General features: G+C 37.7%; 1 long non-coding RNA gene across 1 annotated transcript; it reads right to left on the bottom strand.

Moving 5' to 3' along the window:
- Positions 1-8,666: 8,666 nt before the first annotated feature.
- Positions 8,667-16,276, bottom strand: LOC131705377 (uncharacterized). The gene is made up of 3 exons (XR_009310338.1): positions 16,145-16,276; positions 15,534-15,607; positions 8,667-8,815 (listed from the first exon to the last, which is right to left on the bottom strand). It is a non-coding gene; the product is annotated as an uncharacterized LOC131705377 (long non-coding RNA).
- Between the last annotated feature and the right edge of the window lie 212 nt (positions 16,277-16,488).

Genomic DNA, 16,488 nt, shown 5'->3' with positions numbered 1-16,488 from the left:
ACTACTCCGCTCGCTCCACTGGCTCCCGATCACCGCTCGCATCCAGTTCAAGACTCTTGTACTAGCCTACAGATGCCTTGACCAGTCTGCACCCAGCTACCTCCAGACCCTCATCTCTCCCTACACCCCCACTTGACCTCTCCGCTCCGCCTGCACTAGAAGACTAGCTCTACCACCACTACGCTCCCCTGCCTCAAAAGCCCGCTCCTTCTCCACCCTTGCTCCGCAGTGGTGGAATGACCTTCCTACAGATGTCAGGACTGCCCAGTCCCTGACCACATTCCGGCGCCTCCTTAAGACTCACCTCTTCAAAGAGCACCTGTAGAACTCCTCTGTTTGTATCCTGGGACACTATCACCCTTCATGTAAATGTGCTTTATTTTGCTCTTATCAGCCCCCTATTTTACTGCATTTAATCCTGTATTTCAGAATACTGTAATCTGCCAAGTTTTTAACCTGTAGTAGTTTGTATTTAATCACATCCTGATGTAACTATCACTATTTAATCATATCCTGAAGTAACTATCACTATTACCTGCTGTATTATTGAATTGTGGTTTGTCAAACTTGTACTTTGCTTGAACAAAAGTTATTGTATATTTTGCTCTTATTGTATTACTTGTATTGTAACGCTTGAAATGTTTTTGCTTACGATTGTAAGTCGCCCTGGATAAGGGCGTCTGCTAAGAAATAAATAATAATAATAATAATTAATTTACCACTAGAGATACACGGTGTTGCTCAGGAATTCCAACACCAGGTACTGAAACCAACTGTAATTGTCTCTGGTGAACGGGCTATGTGTCAATGAAACTTTTACAAAAAGACAATCTTCTGATGGTGCAGAACTACATGAAGAGCCATGTAAGCACAGAGTGCTGTCAGGAGCATGGCAATGAGAGTGACAGTGCAAGTATGGCAAACTGGCAAAATTATGTTCTGACAACACCTGCCTTTCTGCTTGGGGCAAACAGGACTATCAAGCACTACATTGGTGTCAGGAGTAAAGACTGACAACCAGAAAAGACTGAACCTTAATAAACCTAGCAGATTTGGTACACACATTGCAGTATATACTGTATGCTGTATAGGACACTAGTAGCTGTTAATTTATAGTGCTGTATAAATAATATTTAATATTGGTACATAAAAGATGTTGTATTTAATCTTTTTTTAACTTTGGATGGACATATCTCTCCCAAATGCAATGAAAGATTGTGTCATGATAATTTGCAGGATCCTGTTAACAGGTCACAGCAAACAGGCCGTTTCATAATCCGAGTCATTTATTCTAATGGCAGTAGTATCACTGTTCTTCTACCAAGCTTATCCAGAAAGCAAAGCTTCCTCATATAGCGTTATGTGAATCTAACCAGGTGGATTAGAATTTATTTTTGTAGTCGAGGATTTATGGTAAACTTCTTTTGATGGTCTCATTTTTGCATCGTACTATTTTCAGCCTGAAAATGTGCTATGCAACTTCTTTTTCCAAGGCCTGCCCACTTTCCCACTGGTTAGTCATATTTTCTTGTATTGCTTTGGGCATGTTTTTTTTTTTTTTTTTTTTATAGCTGCTGGTCCTGTTTGATCTTGGAGATAAAAATTATTCTTTAGATCACTTTTTTAAGCTGCACAATATGCCATTTAGCTTAAAATAGCACACTGCAAGACATTTTAAAACTTGGGAATAGATTAGTTACAAAAATATATACGTATGTTAGACAGTAATATGTATTTTGCTTCTGTCTCAAGCAGAATGGAAAACATAAAATACCCCCCACCGCCAGCTTGATACAATTAAATATGATGGGTGTCCTTGAAAAAAAATCCCAATAGCAAATGTTAAGGGGTTGTCAAGTTTTAGGTCCTGAGTCCACTATTGTAGAATCCTCCAAAAATCTCATTTGTTACCAGTACACACACTTTCACTAGCTTTTACTTTGTACCTATTAGTTTCCCATAGTATAAAACTAGTATAAACTTTTAGGTCAACGTCCTATCGATGTTTGCATCTTGATAATTAGTTGTACCCAATTATCACTGCTGTATGTAGTTTAGGATAATGTTTTGAGTGAAATTGAAAGTTTTACAACTGCATAAGTGTTGCAGACATCTCACGCTTAGCAGCATACTTTATGTACTTAAAATTCCATATACAGGTCAGATTTAACTATGCTGGCAATCTACAAAGACTTAACAGCCTGCAGAAAACATGTTTCCAGTTTGGATAAAAGAGATTTCAAGGGAAAGGGGCTGCTCGTGATTCATATTTCAAAAACTACAATAAAATCTAGGGTCCAAAAACAAAAGACCAATTCTCACGCACAAACTAAAATTGCATTCAATAATTATTGCAGGACTTCCACCGCAAACGCTATTTCTTTTTTTTTTATCACACTTCTAATATGACAGATTTAGCCTGGTGCTCAATACGTAATAAATCTGGTTTCAAACAAGGAAGCTGTTGCTTCTCCCTAATACTATATTTTAATAAAATACTGTATTATTATTACAGGGTCCTGTTTTAATGATTTTTATACCACAGAGGTATCTACAGCCACTGATGTTTAGATCAATTAAATAAATAAAACCCTTTGTATCCATGCTGGGGCTAGTAGAATTCAATAAGGGCACTATATTTTAATAAAATACTGTATTATTATTACAGGGTCCTCTAATACATCTGTAATACCTAATTCAGTCAGTTTCTTGGAACCTGGCCACAACACCAGTTTATTGCAAGTTAATTCCTAACACAATGTTGCGTCTTTTGTCAGTGAAAGTTGGACGTTATCCCACTAGTATTTAAAATCATCTGTACAGGAATATTCTGGCTGTAAATAAAACAAGGGTCTGTTTTCAATTGTTATAACAGTGGTGGATCTAAATACAGCACTGTCATCGTTCAAATTAATATTAATACAGGGTACTTGTGACTGGGCAGGGTCATGGCCCAGACTGGTTACAGGCAGGAATTAGACCCAGAGACAGAAAGCTGCAGTTTTAAAGCACTGTTGCACACTTTATTAAATGAAACAAACAAAACACGGCACAAGGGCCAAAATAAAAGGTTAAAACAAAAGAACAACACGCTTGTAGGCTGGGCATTAGTCTTCACTATCAAGTTACCAAACACTCAGTACCCCCCCCCCCCTTTAAGGATTTGGATTCCTTTTTATAAAGGCAGCCATTCTCCAATTAGCACTCAATTACCTAATTGGGGAATCGCCACACCTGTGATTGTTGGCAGGGGCAGAATTAACCCATCCCCGCCAATCTCAGCCCTATTTACATCGGCAGGGCTTCCGCCCTGCCACAGTAATCCATGGTGTTTACTTAAAAAGACACACACATATACAAAGTACCCTTAAATGGTGATTTAAATGGAGACAGTATATGGTATTGTGTCTAGTTATACAGCTGCTACCATCTCACCCCCAACTGCATTTCATTCTGTTAGAATTACTGGAGGTGAGGGCTGTCTGGAAACATTTCAGTTTAAGGTGAAGTGTTTATATTCAGTCTATTACTTATGCTATAAACAAAACTTGAAAACTTGAAAACAATTTTGCTATGACATAGTATATTGAATATTGTTGTTAATTTGCCTGTCAACATCCACACCTTGAATAGAACCTGTTGAGTATAATAGTTTGAGTTTCTGGGATACTGAATAGCAATTTCACAATCTGATAGTGACTTTAAGGTTAAGAATAAGTCATAGATTTTATGTAAAATTGTGATTAGATTTAGGATTAGATTTATGTGCAGATGTTCATGGAACAATAGATGTTCCTCAAACATTTGGTATAGACAAATTGACAATGTGCACAAGAGGCGAAGCACATACCTCCCACAATCTTATAATGTAACTGGAATGTAATTTAGATTTTTTTCCATGACCCTGTGAAAAGTCAATGAGTTTGGCATGTTCATGCTCCAATTTCTAGAAAATTAGGAAAGCAGAAGCATTTCTGAATTGATTATTATAATTTTTTTTTTTTTTTTTTTAGGATTGCTTTACTCTGCATGCTGTACAAAAATCTCTCTCTCTCTCTCGCTCCGTGCAGCCAAAGTTGCAGGTCTTTTGTATTATGGCTGAGGGATTAACTGTCTGTTAATTATCTTATTAACCCCTCGGCCATAGTCTGCACGAGTTTAATAAATCTGAAATCTAAATTCAATAATCAGTAGTTGACAGTCACGCATACCCACAAGAGTACTAAATACAAAACTACAAATAATAACAGTAATGGCGGACAGCTTTTCATCTTCCCTGCATTTTAAATAATAATACAAAATAATACAAAACATAATATGCACAGGGGTGGGCTGTACCCCATCACAGGTACATCTGAACCACAGAAAATTATTTGTGGTGCTTCCATCTCTAAAACATTTATATCATGTCAGCTCCAATAACGCAAAAACAATCTTTCAGGATTCCTCTGTTTAACAAACATAATATAAAAGAAATTACAGGATGCACCTGGCATATGTTCTTTTCAATTTATTCAGCTCTGAAGCTACTCTTCTCATTTTTGCTTAAAATGGAATTAAAGTTAAAAAAAATAAAAGTGAATATCAATATGTAAGAAATCACTGCTGGGGTTCCAAACAGAAGTACTGTCAGTACTGTCACTTATGGTCATTAATTCATAATTAATCATATTTTCTAGACTAATCTTGGCATTCAATTTGACTTTTCTCCCTTAGAATAATAAAGTGTGTATTTAGAAGTGGTACAATTTGTAGGAAGTTCTCTTTAAAGCAGCAATGTTCAATACTTCAAAGAACTGGTGGGAGGCGGGGGTGGTTCGATGTATGGACACAAGCATTGCTATTACTTTTATCAGTCTCTTAAAACATGAATCCTGTGAATCCAGCCGAAAGGGATTTCTCTGGTCCGTCTTCAATTGGTAATGTAATTTAAGTTAGAGTCAAATATAATGTCTTTGAAATTCAAAGACTTTCTCTCAGTGCTTATCATTTCACAGGGCTGCTGAAGTAAATATATTAAACCACTGTCATGATATACTCAGGTTTATATTCTTTGGGATTATGTAAGATTAATAGTTTGCTCATAGCACAGCTGGATAAGGCTTTTAAGAGCACACATGAATACAATATAGGCAGCAGAAGAAAAGATTCCTGTTTCTGTCTTGCCCCAGTGAAACCTGCATGACAAGAAGACATTGGTATTAGGTCTGGCTTTATTGAGCAATCAAAGATTTTTGGAAGACTGGGAAACAAATAGTTATGGCTTAGTTTGATTAAAAATATACCATATTTTGTCGCACATATCAGAATCGGGGTGAGAAAAGACTGTCAAACCATTCAACCAATATCACATTTTACAAGCATTTTGATGTCGAAGATGCATTGGCTGAAGACATTTGAAAATACTTTGTACTGTATACAGGTAAAACGGGTGGTGGTGGGGAGCAATCATAAATTAAATGGCAGCGTTTCCTTTGCCAAAACACATGGTACATGAGCAATGATTTACTCTTCACCCCCTGTGGTAGCTGAGGGTGGTTTAACATGCTGAGCGTGGGGGAGACGTATTGATGAAGCAGAAGCAGTGTGGGAAAAACCAATACTGTACTCGCTCAGACCAGGCCTGGAGTTTAAATACATAATAGACTTCTACCAACTGTTTCTTGTATTGTCATTCCATTCCCTTCACATTTCACAAGCCGTAAATTAAACAACAGAAATTCCTCATTCAGCGTTAAGTTAGAATCCTCTTCCACTTCAATTGTGGGAAATCAGTTTAGAAGATGCAACCCTGTACTTGTATGTTCTAATGTACTTCAGCAGTTTATTGATAATAATTTACTGATGGTGTGTTTTATACTGTCTGCCCTTTCAGTTACTTTCAATTTCTTTGCTGCTTTGATCAGCAGTGTGGAGTAGTGGTTAGGGCTCTGGACTCTTGACCGGAGGGTCGTGGGTTCAATCCCCAGTGGGGGACACTGCTGCTGTACCCTTGAGCAAGGTACTTTATCTAGATTGCTCCAGTAAAAACCCAACTGTATAAATGGGTAATTGTATGTAAAAATAATGTGATATCTTGTAACTATTGTAAGTCGCCCTGGATAAGGGCGTCTGCTAAGAAATAAATAATAATAATAATAATAATAATAAATATTGTGTCACTAAAAAACAAAAAATATCAGTTACATCTATATTTATATATTTAAAAAGGCATCTATAGTTGTTTTTTTTTATAAATAATGTTTTTTTTTTTTAAATAACCAAGCTGTACTTCGGGTTTCAGTCTTCACTTTGAATGTTATTCAAGCCAGTACCAATGCATCAGCCAATCAAATAAATTGTCACATACAACTCCATTGCATTCAACCAGAATGCCTCCTAGCCAGTAAACTAAGTTGCTCAATTAAATCGTTTCAGGCATTTCACAAGCAAGGAATGGTCCAATTAAATTGGCCTGGGGCACTGCTAGAGTTAAAAGAAAACTTTCCATTTCTTCAGTATGTGCTCCCGAATTTAAAAGTGGCTTTTTTTTCCTGCACTAGTGGTCTCTCTAATAAGGTGTTTTTTTTTTTTCTATGAAAAGACATGAATGGAATTCGGATTTGTTTGCGAGCCCCGAAGCGAACTGAAATAACCTTCCAATAGTGGCAGCACATCAAACGAAGGCTTCACTTAGTACTGTGCTATTTTCATCCTGCCTGTATAGACCGTACTACTGTACAGTAAAAATTAATGGATTTGTATTGATGTGGAGGGTGTGTGTTGTGGATTCAGGGGTGTGGGAGCTGTGCATTGGAATAATACATTCAGCAAGTTCATTAAATATGCTTTGGTCCCAGCCCTTTCTGAAAAGGATATAAGCAAAACTGACACCACCAAGAAGCACATCTTCAGCTTTGGGATCTATTAAGCTTGCTTCTAGCAGGCTCGCTTTTCATCAGAAAATGATCAAGCTTGAACAATTCTGCGTATCTTGAAAGCATTATTTATAAGGAACATTTCTTATAGCGTCGGCACTTCCAGAGAAGATCTCATTGCACTGCTTCTTGAGTCCAATCCTTCCATTTCCCAGCATGTCTCATCTCCCCATTTCATCCCCGATATCGACATTTGCCCAGCTCAAAACCCCAAGACCGACCTGGATCTCTGTGATCCTGTTCTCCATTCTTTTAACCTTTCCACAGTAGTCTCTACTTCCGAGGCTCCAAACTCAGCTACTCCTCTGTCTTGTCCTACACTCGTTTCCAGCTTATTCAAGAAGGTAAGGACGTAGATGAAGTCCTTTTGCGCCTATCTTCCCTCGATGTTTACGACAATCGGGTCTTGGACTGCGGCGATGTAGCTATTATACTGAAATCCAAAGACCCCCGTCTGTTAAAGTTAACCTTCCCAGAGTTTGTTACAGCCTACGGTATATTCAGAGACATTCTTTGCAATGCATATCCTATGCGCCACTCGGAGCTAGACGCCTACCTTAGCCTCCTGACCAATTTGGCCATGAGATATGGAGGCACAGCTTTTTATGACTCACAAATCTTTTTCTACTAAAGCAGCCACAACGTTAGAATAATTTAATGTTAGGATTAACTGGGACGTTTTAGACAACAAATTATTTTGTCGCCACTTCGCAAGTCTAAAGGTATTTTCTTGCCAGGTGGGTGTTAAGAAATGTGTTCTTCATTACGTTGGGGTGTGTAAGGATTATTTTGTAAACCGAATAAATACACATAAAGAATGTACTGTGAATAAAATGTTTATTTGAACAAATTGCATACAAAAATGAATGCGTTAAGTTTTTACACAGTAAACACCACAGTGTTTAACAACATCACTTCATGATGTCTGATCTTCTCGGCATTCGGAGCTGTTTGTTTATTTGATCCCTTACGAGTTTGTTGTGCTGTGGTTCCACTCTAAACTGCCTGCGCAAGTATCCCCATAGAATGTGCTTCAGGTTCGTAGGCAGCCCTTTTTTTGTCTCACGAACCATTGTAATTTACATTGTTTGCCCACCGTTCAGTTGTAATGAGCACCCTGAACAACAATGCAGCATATCTTCCTTGGCTCAAGGCATGGATTTCCACTTCCTTTTCCAGGCTAATGCTGTTGATTACAATGTCTGGCAGAATGGTGGCACTGCATAGTACCTAGTTTTGCACGGCGTCCAGTAAAGGGGCAGGTATGGCAGCCACAATTGGATCTTGGGTGAAATGCACTGAGTCCTCTTGTACTGTCATGCCCAGGGTATGCAACATGCTTTTCTGGTATTGCTTCTCACAACTTTGGTAACAGATCTGACTGCTTGTGCAGATGTACAATTTGCCGCTTCAGGCTGTTAATGCTTCTCCATTGTTTTTCGTTCTGCAGCACAAGCTTTTTCAGAATAGAGTTCTTTGCCAGGTGAACAGGTACAATGTGGGTTCGCTGCTGCAAAGGTGAAATGCAGTCGGTGGTTGCAGCGAATGGAGCTGTGCAATGACATTTGCCTGTGTGCGAAAATAAAACGCATTTTAGTATAAGCAGTAGCACACACTTTCCAAATAGCACAAGTATTGATGTGTTGTTTGTCTGTGTTCCAGGACCCCCTTGTAAATGAGGCCTCAGTCTCAATGGGTAAATTTCCTGGTAAAATAAATAAATAAATACAACATTTGTAGCCTATAACATCGTACCTTTGGCTTATTGACAAGCTTCCTCTTTTTACCTGGATGTCAGCTTTCATTGTTACAAAGCTTCATTTTTCTTTTCTTCTGAACGTCATTTTTGATCTGCTGTCTCTCCAACTCTGCTTTTGATTTAGCGAGTTTATCGGCATCTGGTAAAATAAAAAGTATAAGATAGATTAATGAATTGCATCACTACAGCGCTTCCCAGTATTCAACAATATAATATAATTTGCGAGCAAAAAAAAAAAAACGCTTATTATTATTATTATTATTATTATTATTATTATTATTATTATTATTATTATTATTATTATTTATTTCTTAGCAGACACCCTTATCCAGGGCTTACCACCAAGCTTCATAATTTTCACTGGAAAAGTATCCTTCTCTTTTCCATTCTTTCTGAGAACCACGATGCTGCCCTGCTTCAAAGACAAGGGATTAATTCATCAATATGTTAATTTTTTAAAAATATTTAATCGTGTTCTTGTTTTTACCCCAAATATCTCTTTACAGTCTCTGTGACAGTTTTAGATAGAAGATTAGCTAACTAATGGGGCAGCAGTGTGGAGTAGTGGTTAGGGCTCTGGACTCTTGACCGGAGGGTTGTGGGTTCAATCCCAGGTGGGGGACACTGCTGTTGTACCCTTCAGCAAGGTACTTTACCTAGATTGCTCCAGTAAAAACCCAACTGTATAAATGGGTAACTGTATGTAAAAAATAATTTAATTGTGTGTAAAAAATAATGTGATATCTTGTAACAATTGTAAGTCGTCCTGGATAAGGGCGTCTGCTAAGAAATAATTAATAATAATAATAATGGAACGTTTAATGTGGAAATGTAAAAAATGTGTAAGATAATGTGTTTAAAAAAAAAACATCAACACTTAGGCTACAGTATTTAACGTAGTGAATGACACAATCTCCAAGCGCTGGTTTGTATTTCAAATAAAAGCTCAACTGTCAACTTTAAAGTTTAATAACTGGATTATTATTATTTAGCAGACACTTTTATCCAAGGCGACTTACAGAGACTACGGTGTGAAAACTATGCATCAGCTGGAGAGACACTTACAACTACATCTCACCCGAAAGACGGAGCACAAGGAGGTTAAGTGACTTGCTCAGGGTCACACAATGAGTCAGTGGCTGAGCTGGGATTTGAACCGGGGACCTCCTGGTTACAAGCCCTTTTCTTAAACACTGGACCACACTGCCTCCTATACACATGATAGAAGCAAACTGTAAACGGTGCAACATTGCAAAATTATATCCAAATGATTATTTTATTTTGTATTTTTTTGTCTGCAATGTGTAAAAACAAAACAATTGCATTGCACGTCCGGTTTGGCCAAGGTCGTAATATTGCTACTGCATCATAAAGAAAATACTGCTGCATCAGGATTATACCTTTCTACCACAGAATATGTTCTTTAAAAAATCATGCAAGAGAAGTGGCTTATAAACAGTAAGTACAAACCTTTCTTGTCATGTTTATTTTAAGTTAAAGCTGCCAAATGTCCTGGGAAAATATAAATCAAATTCTGTTTTTATGTGTCAAACTGTAGGCTACCCTGAGTTTTGTTTTATTAGCTATTACTGACATAAGCAAATATTTGTGGAATGGTTTAAGTAGCCTACCATATATTTTTGTTTTCTTAAAAAAAAACACTTTTTATAATAACTAGGAAAATATAAAACCACCTTCACGTGCATAATGCATGAATACATTTCTTAAGAAAAAGCATGCTTTATCTTATTGATATATGCTACTTTACAGTTTATTTATTTTGGGCTATTGCCTTACACAAAAGAGTTTACATGATCTCGACCCTGCTATTAATCTATAGTGAAAGCAGTTTCAAACTAGATATTGCCCTCTGGCGGTCAGAAAGATGCTTAACAAGCCCCAGCGCAGTGACAACGTACCGTAAAATGCACAGAATCGCGTTGGAAATCATCGCGTTGGAAATCATAATGACTGCACCTGTATAAAAAACACACCATGCCCCCCTTACTTCATCATCCGACGTTACCAACCCTTTAACCCAGACTGCATTCATTCCATTCTGCCCTCCCCAATCTCTTGCAAATCCTCCACTTCAAATTCACCTTCATCAGCCTAATGACAGACGGGAAGACAGATAATGTTCGCTGCTGGAAAATAAATATGTAACAATTTTAATAAGAATGTCTGCATTTTTTTAGTCCTGTCAGTTTCTTCACATCTGCAGCTTCTGCGGAGATGGGCAAAGCAAAAGGGTTTGCTTTCAGCGCAGCGCCTGTACAAGTTCAATCCATCCACTGCCATTAATCCCATAGCCTTGGCTGCTTCACTAATTCACCACCCCGACAGAGTGTTTGTAGACTATCATAGCAGGTCTTAAGGATGGATTTCCCACAGGCATGGTAACCACCCCCCCATGTCTTTTTCTTCCCGTAATTGAAAATCCACTGTAAATGATCCCAAAGCGGTCAGCATGCTGCTGCATAAATAATTAACTAAAGGGTTCATGATCGGCCCATTCTCCGAACCCCCTTTGGCGTTGTACCACATCAGCCCTCTAGGGGTTGCAATTCGCAAATATTCTGTCAAGAAAAGGCTCATTATTGCTTTATCCTCTTCACCCCTTCCAATGGCACCTTTTTGAGTTTCAATGGAGGTAGTCCCCATATATTTAACTCTCTGTCTGAAGCCTTATGCTGGTTTCTCTCAAATGAACACAGACTTCCATTCATGCTTCATCTACTTGAGGACTATTTATTAGTAAACTTCAAAGACCAGCCCGCTCGTTCCATAAGAGTTTTGAAATCTCTATTTTTAAAACTTTGAGTTCCCTACCGGAGGAGAAAACTTTAGGACCGACTACTAGCCTGGAGTTTCTCGGGATCGAATTGGATTCCGAAAAAATGGAAACTCAACCCCCTCAAGACAAATTACAGCGCATTAATTTAGAAAAAAATTCAGCTCTCGAAAGTCTTGCACAAAACGCGAACTACTCTCTCTACTCAGTCATCTTAATTTCACTATAAGAATCATTCCACAAGGTCGATCATTCATCGGGTTCCTTCTGAGATTAGCCTATTCGGTAACTGATCTTAATGCTGGATGTTGAGCAGACATCACTATGGCCCAGTCTTCTTTCAAGCTGGAATGGTATCTCATTCTTTTATGATGACATCATCTCCGAACTGTATTTCGAACTGTACCCATCGTGATTGATCAATCTTCAGCTTTATTCGAACTGTACCCATCGTGATTGATCAGTCTTCAGCTTTATTCGAACAGTACCCATCGTGATTGATCAATCTTCAGCTTTATTCGAACTGTACCCATCGTGATTGATCAGTCTTCAGCTTTATTCGAACTGTACCCATCGTGATTGATCAATCTTCAGCGTTATTTGAACTGTACCCATCGTGATTGATCAGTCTTCAGCTTTATTTGAACTGTACCCATCATGATTGATCAATCTTCAGCGTTATTTGAACTGTACCCATCGTGATTGATCAATCTTCAGGTTTATTCGAACTGTACCTTTGTGATTGTCGCTGTAATTTGGGGTCATCAATGGTCAAGAGAAGTGATCACATTTAATTGCAACAATCTGTCTACAGTGGCAATCATTAACAAAGGCAGATCCTCTTCCCCTGCTATTATGAAATTCATGCAGAAAACTCACCTGGGTTTCCGTGCTGGATAATTTTAAAATTAAAGCCATTCACGTTCCTGGCTGACAGTCTCACAGTCAGCCAGCACACGGGCAGCTTTAGAGCTCCAATGGGCAAGGCCATGGCCCAAAAAGTATATTACGTTTCTCTTGGTCCTTCTGTCAAACGCAATAAAGAATCGGTCAAATCAATCTTTGGTGGATATCCTTTGTGGAACAAGTATTTTACATGTAAATTCACAAAGAAGGAGGGCTGGCAGAACATCAGGGCAGTAGGGGCTGTTCAGAGAAATACAGTGAAATAGAGGTTTGGATAGTCAAGGTTTACTGTACTGTAGATACTATAAATTAACTTGTACCTAGCAGTCAGTGCGTCACATGACAATCACATCAGTAGGTTCTTACAGTAAGCGACTGTAAAAATGCATTCGACTGTGAATACATTGGGTTCATGTAAGGAGTTGACTCCCCATTTTTACAGTCTAATTGCACATGACTTAGCTTCAATATACATAGGCAATTTCACTTAGAATTACTGTTCGTTTTATTCCGTACTGCACATCACAAACAAAAATATACAAAACAATTAAAAACAAAGCATTAATATTGTACTGTTATCATATACATGCATTGCACAATAACACAAAGCCAATTTCTACTTGCTGAAGCGTTTTTTATTTTAGCCAATAAAGTGTTCACTTGTGGCAGCAATACACCGCAAAAGTCACAGGGCAGTGACGTCAGCTGCCTAGCAACAAGCATCCTATGTTGGGAATGGATTATTTCAATGCAGCGGATTTGTGCATTTGAGAAAGGAGAGCAAGACTTAATTGGAGACTTAAGTTGATGAGAAGCAATTACCCTTTGTAGTACCAATTAAAACAGTGTGCTGCTTTTTATACGAAAAATGAGAAAAAGTGGGTTGCATAGAGGATTTATATTGGACTCTGACGCCCCCGATAAAACAAGGGAGTGGTTGTACAGTATTTGTTAGCCTATTTGATTTTCTATGGGTCTCTCACTATATCGCGGCCCTCGATATGTAGCGAATTTATACAAAAAATTAAAAAGTAAATAATAAATGCCTCTGGAGTAGTTTTTTTTACTCATGTCTCCAGGGAGATGTTTGAAGTTTGGTTTAGCCCTTTTCCCACCACAAAAACCTCAATGTCAGAGGCACTGTTAAGAGGATCCCTTTTTTACTGTCTAAACAATGTGTCACACTGTGAAAGTTTGCTTGACACAAGATTTCTTGTTACGTAGTATGTCTTCTTGATTTAAAATATGTCTTTGGAATTTCTAATATTTGAATTTCAATTACGTACAAAATAACATATATTTAGTAATGTAGTCCATTTGAAAACATATATTTATTAATTATATAGTATAGAAGCCCCCCCCCCCACACACACACACCAATTAGCCAGTTTAATGAGATTGAAACTATTAATACTGATACACTAATACACAAGATCAAGAAGACACAGTTTTGCCCCCTGCTGCCAAAGACATTTCAATACAAGCCATGACATGAAAATACAACAGAAATATTTGTATAAAAATCCTGATGCCTACTAATGATATTAAAACAATGCAGCAATGCTAAACAGCCAAATACGTAACAACACTACAATATTGCGGTGGGGTGATGAAGGGCAGCATACACCTTGGGGGCAGTATGGGATGATTGACTACCGAGTGTCTCCTCTTCATATGTTGAGTGGAGAAGCATTATTTCATTACACTGGCTGTGCTGCAGCAGACATGCTTGTACAGCTTTATAACCTCTGAAGCAGTTTTGATGACATGGTGATGATGGTTATTTTCATTACCATAACAACAGAATGGCCTAGTGTAGTAATAACCCAATTATTTAGTTCAGTACAATGCTGACTTGGTCACAGCTTAAACACCTTGTAAATGTCAAGAATCTGAAAATACAGAGCTTCTGTGGCTCTATTCAATCAAACCTCCAGACATAGAAAAACACACGCAATGGAATTAGCAAAAACATGTACCAATAAGCCCTTTGAAAACAAATTGATTTAATGACACCAAAGAACCTCAAGAATAAACCAGGCTGTACAAGTATTTTTGCAGCCTAGACTGGCATGTGAGCAGAAAATGCCCTGCTGCTCATAGCCTGTAGTTGAACAGATGATCTCAAGGTAAAGCCAGGAATTTACCTCGGGACCATGTCATACACTGGTACCCATGCCCAGATGGTCAGACCAGGACTCAATGACTATTGTTGCATGGTTTTTTATGGTTTTCAACAGTCAAGTAGGGCTGACTACTTGTTTTGTACTTGTAGGGCTGACTCATGTTTCATAGTATTCAGTTTTGCAAACAAAGGAGGAGATGTTTGTTTGTGGATGGCATTTGTTGTGATTACAGTATTCTCATAAATATGTCGTAAAGTGTTTGTAGAATATTAACACAAGCTGCTTTTATGGGAAGTTTGATAAATAGAGCTTAAAAAGCAAACAGAGAAAGGACGCAGGCTGTCCTTATTATTCTCCTAAGCTTTCTGAAGTAATACAACACACTATGTAATTAAGACTGCTTATTATTTTTTCCTAAAAAAGTGGCCACCCTGTAGCTATTGATGTTACTCATACCTATCTTTTAGCTAGGACGAAATAACCAAACTGACCTAAAACAAACTGTTTAATTCTGTGATAATTGTCTAGGTTTAACTTAAAACCTTTAGAATTGTTAACAAACAATTATTATTATTATTATTATTATTATTATTATTATTATTATTATTATTATTATTATTATTATTATTATTATTTATTTTTTAATAATTTAGATTTTAGCAGTAAACTTCTAGGATATATAATGCCAATTTCATGGAGGTCCTGGCAGCAAAGACCGCAAATGCACTATAATGTGTTTAGTCTCATGCTCACAATATCAGTCAAATACAGTCTTGATTGTCAGACATAAAACAGCAGTTGAGGCCTGTGTGAATCGGAGTAGAGTAATCTCCAGCTCTGAAAAGTTGGGGGTCTGTTTGTTTTGAAATGTTTACCACAGTGATACATGGATGTGTCATTTTGGAAGGTAATACAGATTACCAGTTTTAACTTAACATCTGCCACCTTTTAAATTAAATGGGGTTAAGCTTTATGTTGTATACATGTTCAAAAAGTAAGCATACTTTCTTATTTAAAACATAAATAAATACCATGGCTGGATCTCATACTGGAACAAATGTATCTGCCAGCCAAAATTCCAGCCTGTACTCTGCAATGTTTAAACCTAGACAGAAAAAAAGCAGAAATGTATGTAGCACATTAATAGGGATACAAACATACAGTGTTACATTTACTCACGAGTTGTTTCAGCTCTTTTAGTTGGATGTAAACACAAGTGAGAGAAACTCAGCTTAAAGAGGCAAGCAGTTTCCATTTTGAAAATATCAGCTACCAGCAAGTATTTCCTGTATATGGCTTTAGTTAATCACTTTTATGCATTTTTCTTGACTTGAGCAAATGTAGAAGACAGCTTCTAGATCTAGATATCCCCTCACCCCCCCCTGCACACACACACACCTTTAGAGAATAAGCAAATAATACATTCATATAAACATAGTTTGTTATAAGCAAAATGTGAACAATGTAGTAAACATGCACTCAAAAACTCGTTTAGGTATACACCTTCTTAATGGGACACTAGCAAACACTAACAGTATTTTGTTCACTTGATGACTTTAAAAATCAAATACAAAACTGAGCCAAGCAGATATTCTCCATTTTATAATTCGAAGAAGGGTTGAGACAAGCCACTTATCCTTACAAATTGGGGTCTTGTTGATAACTGAGCAGGCCATTGCCACAAGGCCTGCAGTTTTGTAACAGTGGACTGTGATCCACCAGATCAAAAGCCTTGGACAGGTCTGCAAAGATTGCATCAAATAATTCCTCCTCGGTCCATGGCAGTAAAAGGTTGCTAAGCTTCAGCTTCTGGAATGTCGCTTTCTGTGTGCATATTTAAGAAGGCTGTTAGCTCATTAGTTGAAAATAACAATTCTAATAATAGATGTTTCTTTCAATAAATGTGATCCCAACATTGTACAGCATTAACAGTCTAATTTCTACGGAGCATGGCTATGGCTAACAAGGTAATTTATTGACAGGCAG

The sequence above is a fragment of the Acipenser ruthenus genome, chromosome 2, assembly GCF_902713425.1.
Source record: "Acipenser ruthenus chromosome 2, fAciRut3.2 maternal haplotype, whole genome shotgun sequence".
NCBI classification, from domain to species: Eukaryota; Metazoa; Chordata; class Actinopteri; order Acipenseriformes; family Acipenseridae; genus Acipenser; species Acipenser ruthenus.
The sequence above is the reverse complement of the archived record's forward strand: the minus strand, read 5'-3'. Positions and strand labels throughout refer to the sequence as shown.